Consider the following 15,834-nt stretch of genomic DNA (forward strand, 5'->3'; position numbering starts at 1 on the left):
AGGGATGAGAGGGTTAGACATGCTGTAATAGGAGGGATGAGAGGGTTAGTTAGACATGCTTTAATAGGAGGGATGAGAGGGTTAGTTAGACATGCTGTAATAGGAGGGATGAGAGGGTAGGACATGCTGTAATAGGAGGGATGAGAGGGTTAGTTAGACATGCTGTAATAGGATGGATGAGAGGGTTAGACAGGCTGTAATAGGAGGGATGAGAGGGTTAGACATACTGTAATAGGAGGGATGAGCGGATTAGACATACTGTATGTAGCAGTGTATATAGATTATGGTGTGTGTATACATATTGTATAGTTTATATAGATTATGGGTGTGTATACAAATTATTTTGTGTTTTTATAGTTTTTTTTAATTATAGATTATGGTGTGTGTATACATATTGTATAGTGTATACAGATTATGGGTGTGTGTATACATATTGTATAGTTTATATAGATTATGGTGTGTGTATTAATATTGTATAGTTTATGCAGCTATATAATAGGCCTGGCACAAGCCCATCATTCTAAAGATCATCATTCCAGTAGCTACTGTAAACAGTGTTGAATGTCTCACTAAGGATGTGGTATGATGTTGTGTGTGTAGCTGACCTGTGTGAGCGGCTGTCCCTCTCCTGCTGTGCTGGCCAGTGTCTGTAGTTGTGACTCCATGTCTCCTCTCTCTGACTCAGGCTGCCCTGGAGACAGCTCACCTCCTTCTGCAGCCTCTGCACCTCCTCTCCAGGGGCCTGCTCCTGCTGAGCCTGCACTGACAGCTACACACAGACACAGACACACAGACACACAGACACCACAGACACACAGACAGACAGACAGACAGACAGACAGACAGACAGACAGACAGACAGACAGAAAGAAAGAAAGAAGAAAGAAAATACATATCATTTTATGTTTAGTGACACATTATCCCTTATCAGGAAACAATTGCTGCATGTGTGGCGCAAGTGTGAAATTGAACAAAATCCCAGTCCATATAATAAAGAAAACAGTGCTGTGAGCAGACAAGAAGAGAAAGCAGGGGAGCATGGAGACAACCAGAGACACCACAAAACCACTGTGTTCTCCTCTATTCTGCTTTGTAGTCAGACCTGTAGAGCTTGTTGGTCTGGAGAGTGAATCTGATTCCATGTAATATATGTGGATATGACCCTTTTTCCCCCCTGGGGCGGCAAGGAAGCCTAGTGGTTAAAGCGTTGGACTAGTAACCGAAAGTTGCAAGATTAAATCCCCGAGCTGACAAGGTAAAAAATCTGTCGTTCTGCCCCTGAACAAGGCAGTTAACTCCACTGTTCCTAGGCCGTCATTGAAATAAAGAATTTGTTCTTAACTGACCTGCCTAAGTTAAATAAAGGTTAAATAAACACACCAACCACTCCAGCAGCAAGTTTCGTGAGTGATAAACTCCTCTCCCCTCCATCCCCACCTCTCAACCCGACCCATGCATCTTCTCTCTCAGTCCCCTCTTCCCGTGCTGCCTCAAGTTTTAAATGACATCTCCCTGTGAGTCTCAGGAAACGCCAAGTAAAGCAATTACTAACAAGCCTGATGTCCCCCCCTTCCCTTTATGTAGGGGAGGGGGGCATGTGCCCTTCAGCAAAAAATGAATTTTCCAATTGCAGTTAGTTCTGCCATGAATAAATAAACAAATGAATAATTGAGAGGGCAACATAAATAAATAACATCACAAACATTTCACTGGCACTCATAAGTATTCTGCAGATAACTTGGGCTSCATGCTAATGATAAAAACAGTACATGTAGCAGGTTCCCAATGCATTATTCACCGCTCCCCTCCAACCCAAAATTAAATAAATAAAAATCTTTCAAGGAAGTCAAAACATCCTCTCAGCATTGAAGTGACAGGCCTGTCCCATTTATAACACAAGGACACTCTGGCAAACAAATATCTGACCAGTCAGAGAGAGAGGAATAAATAAACCAGCACAACACAGCGTACGGCCATTGACAGGTCCTCCACAAGTTCTCCTTCAAGAAGAAAACTCTGAAATAACACAGAGGGTTCATGGGACACAGTCAGGTGTCTTTTCAAAGTCCCATGGTACAGGGCTGGCTGGACACTAACAAGGTCACCATGTCCTTGAGCTTTCTCCTCAGGGATACACAAGGGGGGGTCTGTGCCCCTGTGAATTCTGATGGATTTGAGTTGAACTAGCCTCTCTATAAACCGGCAGCACTAGGACTCATCTTCGATGGCTGTAGAGACTGCATTAGGCAGATCTGTACAACCCCGTCCTTGTTGACTAATTAAAAAGAGATGCGTTAGATCTCAGGCCTCACCTCATCCTGAGCTGATTTCAGGTGTTCCTGGGCAGTCCTCAGTTCTGTGGTCAGTCTCAGCACTGTCTCATCCCTGTTGGTCACCTGAACACAACCACACACCTTGGTCAGTCCCTACTTCCACTCAACTCACACTGCCTTACCTGTCAGTATGTATGGTTCTTCTTCTGCTGTGAAGACTTAAAACAACACTACTGTTACGACTTCTCCCGAAGTTATTATCCAGCTTCCTCGGGAAGGGAGAGGGTGTCCGCCATCATCTCGTGCCTCTCATGGAGAGCTCTGGAGTGAGCCAAGGCCGTGTGGGGAGAAGGAGATGCGGCGTTGGAGGACTTCACGGAGTTCACCCACCGCTTCCGGGCAGTCTTCGATCACCCGCCCGAGGGTAGAGCGGCGGGTGAACGTCTGTTCCACCTGAGGCAGGGTACGAGGAGTGCCCAGGAGTTCGCACTGGAATTTCGGACCTTGGCCGCCGGAGCGGGATGGAGCGACAGGGCCCTCATTGACCACTACCGTTGCAGCCTGCGCGAGGATGTCCGTCAGGAGTTGGCCTGCAGCGATACCACTCTTACCAGCTGGTGGACATGTCCATTCGGTTGGATAACCTGCTGGTCACCCGCGGACGTCCAGAGAGGGCTCTGTCGATTCCCGTTCCCAGCACCACCGCTCCGGTGCCTATGGAGCTGGGAGGTGCTGCGCACAGGGAGACCGGAGGAGGGGCTTTCACGTGTACCATCTGTGGCCGCAGAGGTCACACTGCTGGCCGGTGCCGTGTTGGTTCCTCTGGGGATCGAGGCAGCAGGCAGGGCACTCTGGCGTCACCCCAGGTGAGCCGGCACCATTCTCAACCAGAGCCCTCTGTTGCACACATGTTTTTATTTGTTACTTTTCCTGAGTTTTCCCCGCATTCCTAGCATAAGGCGCTCGTCGTTTCAGGCACGGCTGGGAATTTTATTGACAGATCATTTGCCCATAGTTTAGGGATCCCCATCGTTCCCGTGGATGTGCCCTTCCCCGTTCACGCCTTAGATAGTCGACCATTAGGGTCAGGGTTGATTAGGGAGGTCACCGCTCCTTTGGGCATGGTGATGCAGGGGGGTCATACGGAGAGAATTAGTCTCTTCCTTATTGACTCTCCTGCATTTCCCGTGGTGCTGGGCCTAACCCTGGTTAGCTTGTCATAACCCCACTGTTTCTTGGCCACAGAGGGCTTTCACGGGGTGGTCGCGAGAGTGCTCAGGTAGGTGTTTAGGGGTTTCCGTTGGTGCTACTACGGTGAAGAGACCAGACCAGGTCTCCACCGTGGGCATTCCCTCTGAATATGCCGATTTGGCTCTCGCCTTTTCCAAAAAGAAAACAACTCAATTACCACCTCATCGACGGGGCGATTACCAGGAGATCTATCGCACAGACGCTGCACTTCCCAGGAGTCACGTGTATCCCCTCTCACAGGCGGAGACGGAGGCTATGGAAACATATGTCTACGAATCCCTGCATCAGGGATACATTCGGTTCTCCACTTCACCCGCCTCCTCGAGTTTCTTTTTTGTGAAGAAGAAGGAGGGAAGTCTGCGCCCGTGTATTGACTATCGGGGTCTGAATCAGATCCCTGTGAGGTATAGTTACCCGCTACCGCTCATAGCCACAGCGATAGAGTCAATGCACGGATCACCAAACTAGATCTCAGGAGCGCTTATAACCTGGTGCGTATCCGGGAGGGAGATGAGTGGAAGACGGCTTTCAGTACCACCTTTGGGCACTATGAGTACCTCGTCATGCCGTACGGGTTGATGAATACTCCATCAGTCTTCCAAGCCTTTGTAGATGAGATTTTCAGGGACCTGCACGGGCAGGGTGTAGTGGTTTATATTGAAGACATTCTGATATACTCCGCTACACGCGCCGAGCATGTGTCCCTGGTGCGCAAGGTGCTTGGTCGACTGTTGGAGCATGACCTGTACGCTAAGGCTGAGAAATGCCTGTTCTTTCAACAGTCCGTCTCCTTCCTAGGGTACCGCATTTCCACCTCAGTGGAGATGGAGAGTGACCGCATCTCAGCCGTGGGTAATTGGCCGACTCCCACCACGGTAAAGGAGGTGTAGCGGTTCTTAGGGTTTGCCAACTACTACCGGAGGTTTATCTGAGGTTTTGGTCAGGTAGCAGCTCCCATTACCTCACTGCTGAAGGGGGCCTGGTGCGCTTGCAGTGGACAGCTGAGGCGGACAGGGCTTTTAGTCACCCGAGGGTTGTTTACCTCGGCTCCCGTGCTAGCTCATCCGGATCCCTCTTTGGCGTTCATAGTGGAGGTGGACGCGTCCGAGGCTGGGATAGGAGCTGTGCTCTCTCAGCGCTCGGGCACGCCACCGAAGACATTGGCTTGAGGGGGCTAAACACCCTTTTCTCATCTGGACTGACCACTGCAATCTGGACATCCGGGCGGCGAGGAGACTGAACACTTGCCAGGCAAGGTGGGCCATGTTTTTCACCCGTTTTGTTTTCACCCTTTCTTACAGACCAGGTTCCCAGAACGTGAAGGCAGACGCACTGTACCGGCTGTATGACACAGAGGAGCGGCTCACGGATCCCACTCCCATACTCCCGGCCTCCTGCCTGGTGGCGCCGGTAGTGCGGGAGCTGGACGCGGACATTGAGCGGGCGTTGCGTGCAGACATTGAGCGGGCGTTGCGTGACAGTACCCCACTGTCACGGGGGGGGGGGGACTGTCGATGCCTCTCCTTGTTCGGGCGGTGTTCGACGTCGCCGGTCTTCTAGCCATCGCCGATCCATTTTTCTTTTTTTGTCTCGTTTTCCCACACACCTGGTTCTCATTTCCCTCATTATGTGTTGTGTATTTAACCCTCTGTTTCCCCCATGTCTTTGTGTGGTATTTTTTATCTGTTTTCATGTATGCGCACGTTAGGCTGGTTGCACTGGGTTATGTTCAACCCGTATTTGTATTTCGTGTCCGTTTGTGCCGTGTGCTTTTGGTTCGCCAAATAAAAGGCTCCAGTTTGCTACCAAATATCTGCTCTCCTGCACCTGACTTCCTACAGCACTTCACGCATACCCTGACAACTACACTATTTCGACACATTCTTAACAATGACCTTGGTAAAGAAATTTTGTATTTCACATCCATTATGAAACATCCTGATCCAAGTTAAATAAAGGTTAAATTAAAAAAAGTTAAAAATATTCCATGACATTTCTGATGCCTGTTTGTGAGCTGACCAGCTAAGGGGCATTAGAACGAGGGTTGGTTGGATGAGGGAGAGGAGACAGATGGAGGAGAGATGGAGGAGAGATGTTAAGGCCAGTACCTCGTGCTGTGCAGCCTTGTGTTTCTCATTGAGCAGGTCCAGGTCATGGCTCAGGTCCTGGTTCTCTGTCACCTGAAAGGCCAGTCTGTCCCTCTGTTCCCCCACCTCACGCAGCTCCTCCCTCAGCCTGCCCACCCCAGCCTCCTCCTGGACCAGCTACACACAGACAGAGAAATAGTATGGGTCTAACAGAAAAAGGCCTCAATAACAGATCTAGCAGAGGTACAGTATATGGATAAACCTACAGACCATTTAGCATATTATGTACTAGTGACTTTCTATCAAGGTTCAAGTACCTGCATAGCAGGTGGTATACTGCTGCTGCTAGTTGGACCAGATCAGCTCTGATCTCAGCCAGTCTCTCCTCTGTCTCCACACACTGGCTATCCTGTAACAAGTGACATTGTCATTCCATTGTCATAAACATGCCAATACATGGCTCTTAATGGGTCAAATGAAAGTCCTTTTCTTACCTGCTTCTCCCTCTCTCGTTACATGACCTCAGCTCGGCAGTAACTTGCTGCAGTGCATCTTTGGAGGAGAGCAGCTGTTGGCGGAGAACACGGGCGTCTTCTTCATGGTCCTGCAGCTCACTCTGAAGCCACGACCATCTCCTCCTTCTGGCAAGCTGCGGACAGGAGGGAACGTAACACACTGAAGAACACATCAAGACAGGACAGAGAACATGCTGATTGTACAGTAATAGCTATGTGGAAAGCACTTTCCTGTTCAAATCAGAGGCATTATTTGCAATCAGCAAGAAGCAAAAGGTTCAAATCAAACGTTTATTTACTGTTGTTCTCTATGTTCCGTCTTACACAGGAAACAATACAAAGAGCGTGATGGTTTTAGTGCATCCTATAGACACACATAATAACACATAAATAGAATAAAGTCCAACGAACCATTTAATGGTGCAACACTCACAATTGTACATTAGAAAAGAACACAATATATATAGATGTTCTGTTCAGTTAGTTTCCCATTTGGACAAAAAACATGCCCTAGATAGCAAGACAATGTTTCCTGTTTTAGGGAAATGGTTGTCTGCTAGCTACATCCTCCATTCCACTGCAAATTTGGAGTATAAGAGTTTATACAGAACCATTTCTGCTGCTGTTATTGAGCTTCTGTGAAATTGTTGTGGATTACACATAATTATTGATAAAGCAGCTTTCTCTCTCCGTTTTTGCTGCCCAAATCTGTTAAAATATGATGAGACTCCACATTGGTACCTGAGTAATGAAAACACACGGCTATATTGATAGTGTGTTTTTGTCGTGAGTAATCATACGCATGAGAGACAGAGAAGGCTGACTGGATGAGGCAATTAACACAACACTGATCCCGGAACATGTGGAATGGATGAGTGGCTGGGGAGAAGAGGCTGGTTGTCGACTGGGGTATCTAAAGAGTGGCTGAGGATTCTAACAACACACACACACACACACACACAACACCACACACACAACACACACACACACACACACACACACACACACCACACACACACACACACACACACAACACACACACAACACACACACACAAACACACACACACACACACACACAGAGACAGACAGACACAGACAGACAGACAGACAGACAGACAGAAGAGAATGAGCAGACAGAGACCACAAGGTCAGTTTGAGGTTCACACACATGCTTTCAGAGGGGGGGTCTGAAACAGAGGAGCCTTATTTCCACATAGAACATTCTGATTGTGAGAGAGGTTATGGCTGAGTGATTTTCAGTGACCTACAGGAGATTATTCCTAACAGTGGTAGTAACTGAGTTATAATGTCCTTTTATCACAAGAAACAATAAAAGGACAAGAAAGAAACACATCAGTAAAGAAAAGATACATCCTTCCTCTCTGTGAGGCTAATTTCCACAGAGCCCATAAGGAGTGTCATTAACCTGCCTGCTAAGCACAAAATGGTAATTAAAACCACGGGGTCATATGCATTTTAACACGGCTGCACTTGAAAGCGAGGAGTGGGGGGAAAAAATCTAAATTCGTTACATGTTTGCAATTCGCCTAATGTGGAGCTCAGCTTAATTAGACCCCAGTGACCTGAGGTGATGGAGCCTGACCGGTCCTCACTACACCCCACTGCAACCACACCACCCCACCAACCCGCTCCCTCCCTCCGACCCCCACAGCTCCTAGAACCATTCCACCTCCCCTCCTCCCCAGCCCAGACTCCCTTCCACCTCTCCCTCTTCTTCCTACCTGTCCCCGACCCCCCCACACCCTCCACCCTGCTCCCTCCCTCCGCCCCCACAGCCTCCAAGAACCATTCCACCTCCCCCTCCTCCCCAGGCCAAGACTCCCTTCCACCTCTCTCCTCTCTTCCTTACCTATCCCTCACCCCACCCCCACCCTCAACCCTCAACCCTGCTCCCTGTACCTCCCCAGCCCCAGCGACTCACCCTGTCCTGTAGGCCGTCCAGGCTGTGCTGCAGCTCCTGCCTCTGGGCCCCCAGACTGTGGGTCTTCTCCTCCTGTAGTCTCAGGCTTTTGAGGGCCGTGTCCCTGGCCCTCTGCACCTCCTCAAGCCCAGCCTCCCTCAGCCGCAGTCCCTCTGAGACAGCATGGTAGCGGTCCCTCCACTCCCACAGCTCCCTGTCCCGCTGGGCACTCTCCTCCCACAGCTCCCGACCCACCACGTCTGCCTGGCTCTGCAGCCACACAGCCTGCACATCGCTCTCCCTCACCTGCACATAGACACACAGTCACAGTCAGTTACATCCCCAAATAGACATCTTCAGTCATTCATATCAGTCAGGAGACATCTAGAAACACAACTCACACACACTAAGAACACACACGTTAACAGTCAAGGACATAGTACAGACACTCATGTACACACGACCGACGCTTGTCATCACGGTGTCTGCTGTGGCACAGAGCAGACTGTCCCTCCTGTCACAGCTAGTTCCCACGATGTTAAAACAACACATCTACAACAGCCCTAGTGAGTTTCCACCAAAACCCACTGAAAGAGCAGGACTATTCTTTATGAACTGACAAACTCACACAGTAACAGGATCAGCACATAAAAGTCCATGCGAATGAAACAAACGAGTGTTAGCGGGGTGTGAATAAACACTGTGGCGCGCACCTCTACAGACCCTTCTATCAATCAACCTGTCTGCACTTTGTTTTGAGAGTAATCTTGTCCAACCACCAGAGAAGCACTCAGCAGTTAGTGGAGCTTGGCTGTGCTTTGAAGGCCGTGGTTTATTGCGGTCCCAGAGCATAGTGAGGCCGCGCTGTAAAAACAAGCAGGCCCAGCGCTCAACAATTGTCCGGGGTTACTCACCTCACACAGGGATCTAGCGCAGACCTACAGACCACCTAAAACGCCCGGCTGACCCTTTTCTATTTCTCTCTTGTTCCCTCTCTCTCTCCGTCTACAGACTATCACCCTCTGTCCCAGATCTTCCCTCTACCTCCCTCTATTGACTGGGACAGGGCCTGTCTGAGCCCTCATTAGTGTGGGCTGCCAAGGCCATGCCCAGTAGACATGTGCATACACGCAGACACACACACACACACCACACCAATCCCCGGGAACGCTCCTGACCCACTCTTATGGCCTTTAAGGGCCAACCAAAAGCCCCATTACACGTCGGCTCCCACTGCTTAAAAGGCGAATGTGAAGTTGAGGGTTGAGAGCAGGCTTTAGAAGATGCCCACGCTGTGTCAGTCAGTCAGGCACCTCACAACACAGCAGCGTGAGAGGAGAGGCCTTGTTAAGCAGCATTGTGTGTCATCCTGTTCCTGAGAGCACAAAGGTGTCAGCCAGAGCCCAGAGCCACAGACCTTGTCCTTGAGCTGATGCTGCTCGTCTCTCAGCCTCTTCAGCTCCTCTTCTCTACCACAAAGCTGAGGAGAAACACACACAACATGTTAAGTAGACAGAGAGTGAAGAGATAGAGCGGGAGGTTACACAGAAGGGCTGTTATAACAAAGCAGACGTTTTATATCAATATAAAATCACTTCTGAGTAACAATTAAGAACCTTACTATAATAGTTTTCCAATAAAATGGTCAAAAAGAAACAAAAATAGCTTTTTAGCAAAAAACTATTTATCAAGCAAGAATTTTGCTGGGACTGTCTGGGAGTGATGTCGCTCTTGCTGCGGGTGATTCCCTGATCCACCTCTACGCAAACGATACCATTCTGTATACATCTGGCCCTTCTTTGGACACTGTGTTAACAAACCTCCAAACGAGCTTCAATGCCATACAACACTCCTTCCGTGGAAGGAGTAAAACGCTAGTAAAACTAAATGCATGCTTTTCAACCGTTCGCTGCCCGCACCCGTTGTCACCAAAGCCCCATACACCACCCACCACTGCGACCACGATAACAACACCCACCCGTAGCACGCGCTCCAGCAGGTATATCTCACAGGTCATCCCCAAAGCCAACATCTTCTTTGGCCGCCTTTCCTTCCAGTTCTCTGCTGCCAATGACTGGAACCAATTGCAAAAATCGCTGAAGCTGGAGACTTATATCTCCCTCACTAACTTTAAGCATCAGCTATCTGAGCAGCTAACCGATCGCTGCAGCTGTACATATTCCATCTGTAAATAGCCCATCCAATCTACCTACCTCATCCCCATATTGTTTTATTTACTTTTCTGCTCTTTTGCACACCAGTATTTCTACTTGCACATCATCATCTGCACATCTATCACTCCAGTGTTAATTTGCTAAATTGTAATTACTTCGCTACTATGGCCTATTTATTAACTTACCTCCTCATTCCATTTGCACACACTGTATATAGACTTTATGTTTTTCTATTGTGTTATTGACTGTACGCTTGTTTATTCCATGTGTAACTCTGTGTTGTTGTTTGTGTCGCACTGCTTTGTTTTATCTTGGCCAGGTCGCAGTTGTAAATGAGAACTTGTTCTCAACTAGCCTACCTGGTTAAATAAAGGTGAAAATAAAAAAGTGGTCTGAGTGGGGAGGGGGAACTGAAAACTTGCTGTTATTGGCAGAGAGGTTTGGAACTCCTTGTTATTGGCCTATTAACTAATTTACCGCCTAGTGATGTCAACAGGGAAGCCAAAACTCCACCCATGTAAAACCTGCTGATTAGAAGGTATTGTGTAGATTGTTATTTCCTGATTCTGGTTGGAAATACAATGATCATATTTACAGAGTTTTTCCACACATGTACAGAGTTATTTCATCAGCTGTTGCACAATATGATATAAAAAAACAGAATTTTGACTGTACTGGGACTTTAATAGGTCAACATGTCTCCACCATTTTAGCATAAGAAGTCTTCCTGACATTCAACAACAGGTCTAGGCCAGTCCAGATGAATAACTAATGATGCTATCTAGTCCTACTGAGTGGTTGGACCCCCCCCCCCCCCCCCCCCTCTACCACCCTCTCTCCCTCACTAGACCTGGAGTGAGAAGCATCTTGAAGCCTTAATAGACAAAGTGCCTCTCCTTTCTTTCCTTGACCTCTTCAGGAATACCTCTTAAATATTAAGAGAGAACAGCAAAAACTTACAGCAGGAGTAAAAAGTGCTGAAATATTGAAGGGGTGCTGTGGCTGGGCAGTTTGGGAGCGGTAATGCAGGGCGAGGGATGCGAGGCGAGGGAGGTGGAGCGAGGATGGAGGGGGCGAGGTGTGTGTGAGGAGAAGAGGGGAAGCGACAGCGATAGACCTAACCAGGACCGAGAGGCTGACGCAGTACCTCAGGCCCCTGGGGCCCCCGGGCTTTATTAACAGTGCCCCTGGCAGGGAGGTGACATTCAGCATACTTTGGAACTCTGGCAGTTAGGGAAATGAAGCCATACTGATGGAGGCCTTAGAGAACGCTTTATGGTAAACAGCAGATATTGAGCAAGGAAAGACTTGCCTGATGGAAATGAAATCTTCAGAAACTTTTTAAGTGATAGTTCAATCTGAGTCTTGAGAGTCGGAGGCAGAGAATGGCACATGAACCCAGTCTGGGTGGGATTGCTCTTATAGAGGTGACCTCTCTTCTTCAGACCAAGGAGGATGACATCACTCTTGACCTCTTCTCTCGCAACACCAATACCCTGTATCTCGAATGCAACATTCCTCCCCAAGACACAAAGATGTAATATTTTCTCCCCCCACTTGGGATGAAAAGAGGCTTTAACCCACGCCTTGAAGTAGCATAGCTGCGCCTCATCTTAAAGCAGATGTCTTTTTTTCCTCAATAGCTCAGGTCGGCAGTGTCAAGGCACGTATCCCCACAGCAGTTCCAGTCTTTTGTGGAGCCTCTCTTTGAGCTCAGTGAAAGGAAGGGATGTGCATCCAGCCAGCAGTATGAAGAATGAAGAAGAACTTTTTGAGAGCAGTTGAAGGTACTGGACTGTACACATGTGTGGTTATATGAGTGGGGTTACTGTTCTTCATTGAGCAAAGGAAGGTTGTTATGTGTGTGTTGTGTGTGTGTGTGTGTGTGTGTGTGTGTGTGTGTGTGGTGTGTGTGTGTGTGGTGTGTGTGGTGTGTGTGTGTGTGTGTGTGTGTGTGTGTGTGTGTGTGTTGTGTGCGTGGTGCGCTGCGTGGCGTGCTTCTGCGTGTGTTACTGATGCTGTCAATAGACAGAGCCACTCAATTACCTTTTTCGCATCTCCTGTCTCTCATTCTTCAGTCTGTCCACCTCCCTCTGCAGCTCACCAAACAGCTCCTCCTTCTCGGCTGTCCTCCTCCTGCTCAAAACACACAAATGCCCACACACACACACACACACCACACCCGAGGCATGAGGTGAGGCAACATTGGGAGAGGGAAGTGTCTGTTTTTAAAGGTGTCAGCGGAGACATTTGCATTATGCATATCACACCTCTGAAATGATCCATTAGCAGGTTATGGCGTGAGAGCTGCTAAATCAGTTGACAGGATACTACGCTAGCACAGAAAATATCCTCTACTTTCACTGCCAAATGAGAGGGAGTGTTTGTCCCTACGGAGCAGAGACAGAGAGGGTCGCTGGTCCAGAGAGAAGCCCTCTCTACAGGCCCCTGTCCCTGTAGGACCAGACCCCCTCTGCTGTCCCCAGAGAAAGAAAGAGAGGCAAACGAGACAGACAGACACAGGGAGAGAGAGAGAGAGAGAAAGAGAGAGAGAGGCAAGAGAGAGAGGCAGAGAGAGAGAGAAAGAGAACGTTCAGCCTCTCCTCAACCCCCCCTTGCACATCCAGACACTGATTTATAATTTTAATATCTCTAATTTCCACAGCAGCGGCCGCTTTCCAAATGTCATTTTCCAATTTATGTCAAACCGTGACCATTTTTCTTAATACGGCTTATGACAAGCCTGGTCGCCAGATGGATATGCAATTCAGATTGAGTGTTTTACAGGCGCGGGAGCCAACAGGCTGGGGTGTTTGTGTGTTTATCTTTATCAGTGCCCGTTCAATATTTTCGAGGGGGGAAACCGAGAGCGCCATACACATGGGAAAATGTGGTTTTACGGGGAGGAAATGGCTGCAGGGAACAAAATAATAATTCTGTCATAAATCGAATAATTACAGTTACCATAATGAGAATTATGATGGCGGTAATGATAATGTATTAAAATATGTATTAACACTAAGAGCCTGAAATGGAACGTGGGATGGCTTCACGGTCATTATATGAATATTTATGTTAATTAAAACAGGGCCTCCCCTTTTATGTACCACTATATCTCAGTGCTAATCGTCTGAGTGGAACACAATGGGGATCGCTGCGGAGGGGCAGGATGCAGTTCYGGGCTCACCCTGAGGATGGCGCTGTGGAGCTCCTCTCTGGCAKGGCCCAGCTGGCCCTGCAGGGCYGATGTCTCTCTCTCCCACTCCATCTCTCGCCCATGTAGCTCAGCCAATGACTTCTGGAGCCTCTGCACCTCAGCACTCCTGTCCTGCAGCTAGAGGACATAGAAAGGAGAATAATGTCAATCACACACACACACTGTACAGACAACTTTTGCTCAAGGGAGGTAAGGTATGGTCACACATCCTGGTCGAAACCACAGCCAACAGCATCCTGCTAAACTAAAGGCTTGACAACAAGCAGCTCATCAGACTAGATGAATCATATAAAGCCCGTAGAGAACATGTTGGGTAGTTCCTCACAAGACTCTTCATTTGGCTATAAAACTCCATACGATCCATATGATTGAGAGGTCTGGATGTTGGCGCTGAGGTCCAGCTCTCTCTGTGGGTGTTGGCTGGCTCTGTGATGTAGCTGTGACTCTCCATTCAGCTGGCTGCTGACAGGACTGAGAGACTTGAGAGCCTGGCAGGCTGGCCTCCGGCAGGCCCTAATAGCCCATAATGATCACTGGGAACTTATTCAACGAGGAATTCATTCCTGGCTGGGGCCCGTGTGTGTGGCTGGCCTGTCCATGGCTGTACACTACGGTGCGGTCTGGTATGACATAGCGAGTCTCGCCCCACTGCTCCTCCCTCCGCCAACTGCCTATCGACTCGCCAGCGCATGTTCCCCACCCTCAAAAAATGGGTAGAAATAACAGGAACAAGTTGTCGGAAATGAAATTTCAATTCATCCAGTCCCTTTATACACTAGTGCGGGTAGCCTGCCGTCGAGAGGGAGGGATCAATAGTGTTTAGACAGCAGAGCAGATTTTCTAAGCGCCGGATCAATAGGAAAGAGAGAGGGGAAAATACCCGGCTTTTCTTTGGGTGTTGTAGTAAATACGAACAAATCAGTGGCCTTAGGCTAAATGGATTGACCAGCTGTTTCCAACTTCTGTGCTGTAAATAAAGATCTATTCTGGAGTCTCTGACGGAGGCCCAAAGGGGAGAGTGCCACCAACGGCGCTAGGCTGCCTCAGACACACACCTGACAGGACAAGGGGAGCAGGGGAAATAGGTACATGGGGGTAGTGGGGGAGCTATAGAGCGGCTTCAAGGCCAGGGGGCCTGGAGCAACTTGGACTGATAAAATGCTGCTAGCAGAGCTACCCTCTGTAGGACAGGTGAAACGAAAGGGTTCCCAGAGCTAATCAGACGGGCAAGTAAAATCATGGAGGGCGATATATTTTGATGATCTGTATTTTAGTATGTCTGTGACCTTATCTACTGAAAACTCTGAAAATGCCACAACAAAGAGATGGATGTTTTTCAGCATTTCGTAAGAGAAGAATACAATAAACAAACTTGATTCACGATAGGTCACAAAAGATGACTTTTTGGCTAACTTAAAAATAGTCATTAGGTGAACCGGAGTCAGTCGTTTGACATCGTGGAGTGTGGCAGGTCAGATATGTCAGCCAGAGTACTGGGCTAATCAGAGTCGAGCATCCTGACAGGATGACTGATCACATGGTGTGTTCCCCTCACCTCTAGACGTATTAAAGAAAAACACCAACGGCCACGCTCGCCTAGACCCACACCACTCATTGGTCAACTGCCGTGGAAAATGTTAAATTCATCACCAAGTCCTCAGCCCAAACAAAACACACATTGGACGACCAAACAATAAAAGAACCCCTGGTCATTCCTGATTGCCTACAAACACAGTGAAACGACACATTCAAAGAGAACGAGCGTGTTAAAGGATGGCTGTTGACTCTAGCTGCAGTGCGGGGGGGCGAAGGGGTGGGGGCTGAGGAATGATTGGCTTGGCTGTGCTTAGACACTAAGACAGGGGTTGACTAAACCCCCCTCATGGTCTTCTCCCTGGCGGGGGTGCTGCTGATGGAAGAGGGTTACAGCAACAGTGACATACCGGTACCTCTGTGCTGCTGGTCTGGTCCAGCGGTCCATCCGTTACTGGAACACACACTCACTAAGTGATTTATAATTGCCCTCATTCTGCCACTCTGTCAGGGAGAACACCGGTGACATGAAAGGGCTCCGCTCTGCATCTCAGCTGACAGACAACCTGGAGTTTGGTGACGCTGTGGAGGCTGCAACACTCCAGACTAACTGATCCCAGACAGACACAAACATCCAATTACACACTCATATCCACACTGGACGGATCTTTATATCCAAACAAATAGAACAGAGTCATCAGCCATGTTGTGTGATTGATTTAGAGGCCATTTAACACAATAATCTATATGTTAAATGTGTACATTATATTTGTTGTTCAATATGTCTGGTGGGCTGTGTGTGTGTGTTTGTGTGTGTGTTCTAAAGCTCTCTCCTCTCTCTGCGGTAAAGGTCACTGTAGA

General features: G+C 48.5%; 2 long non-coding RNA genes across 2 annotated transcripts in view; one reads left to right on the plus strand and one right to left on the minus strand.

Moving 5' to 3' along the window:
- Positions 1-727, plus strand: part of LOC139028319 (uncharacterized) — a 10,460-nt gene extending 9,733 nt beyond the window's left edge. Inside the window, exon 3 of the long non-coding RNA XR_011480495.1 lies at positions 645-727. This is a non-coding gene — a long non-coding RNA (uncharacterized lncRNA). The remainder of the gene's footprint in view (positions 1-644) is intronic.
- On the minus strand, positions 622-5,784 carry LOC111969577 (uncharacterized). The gene is made up of 3 exons (XR_002878004.2): positions 5,633-5,784; positions 2,313-2,396; positions 622-769 (listed from the first exon to the last, which is right to left on the minus strand). It is a non-coding gene; the product is annotated as an uncharacterized lncRNA (long non-coding RNA).
- Positions 5,785-15,834: the final 10,050 nt, after the last annotated feature.

This window comes from Salvelinus sp. IW2-2015, linkage group LG10 (genome assembly GCF_002910315.2).
Source record: "Salvelinus sp. IW2-2015 linkage group LG10, ASM291031v2, whole genome shotgun sequence".
NCBI lineage: Eukaryota > Metazoa > Chordata > Actinopteri > Salmoniformes > Salmonidae > Salvelinus > Salvelinus sp. IW2-2015.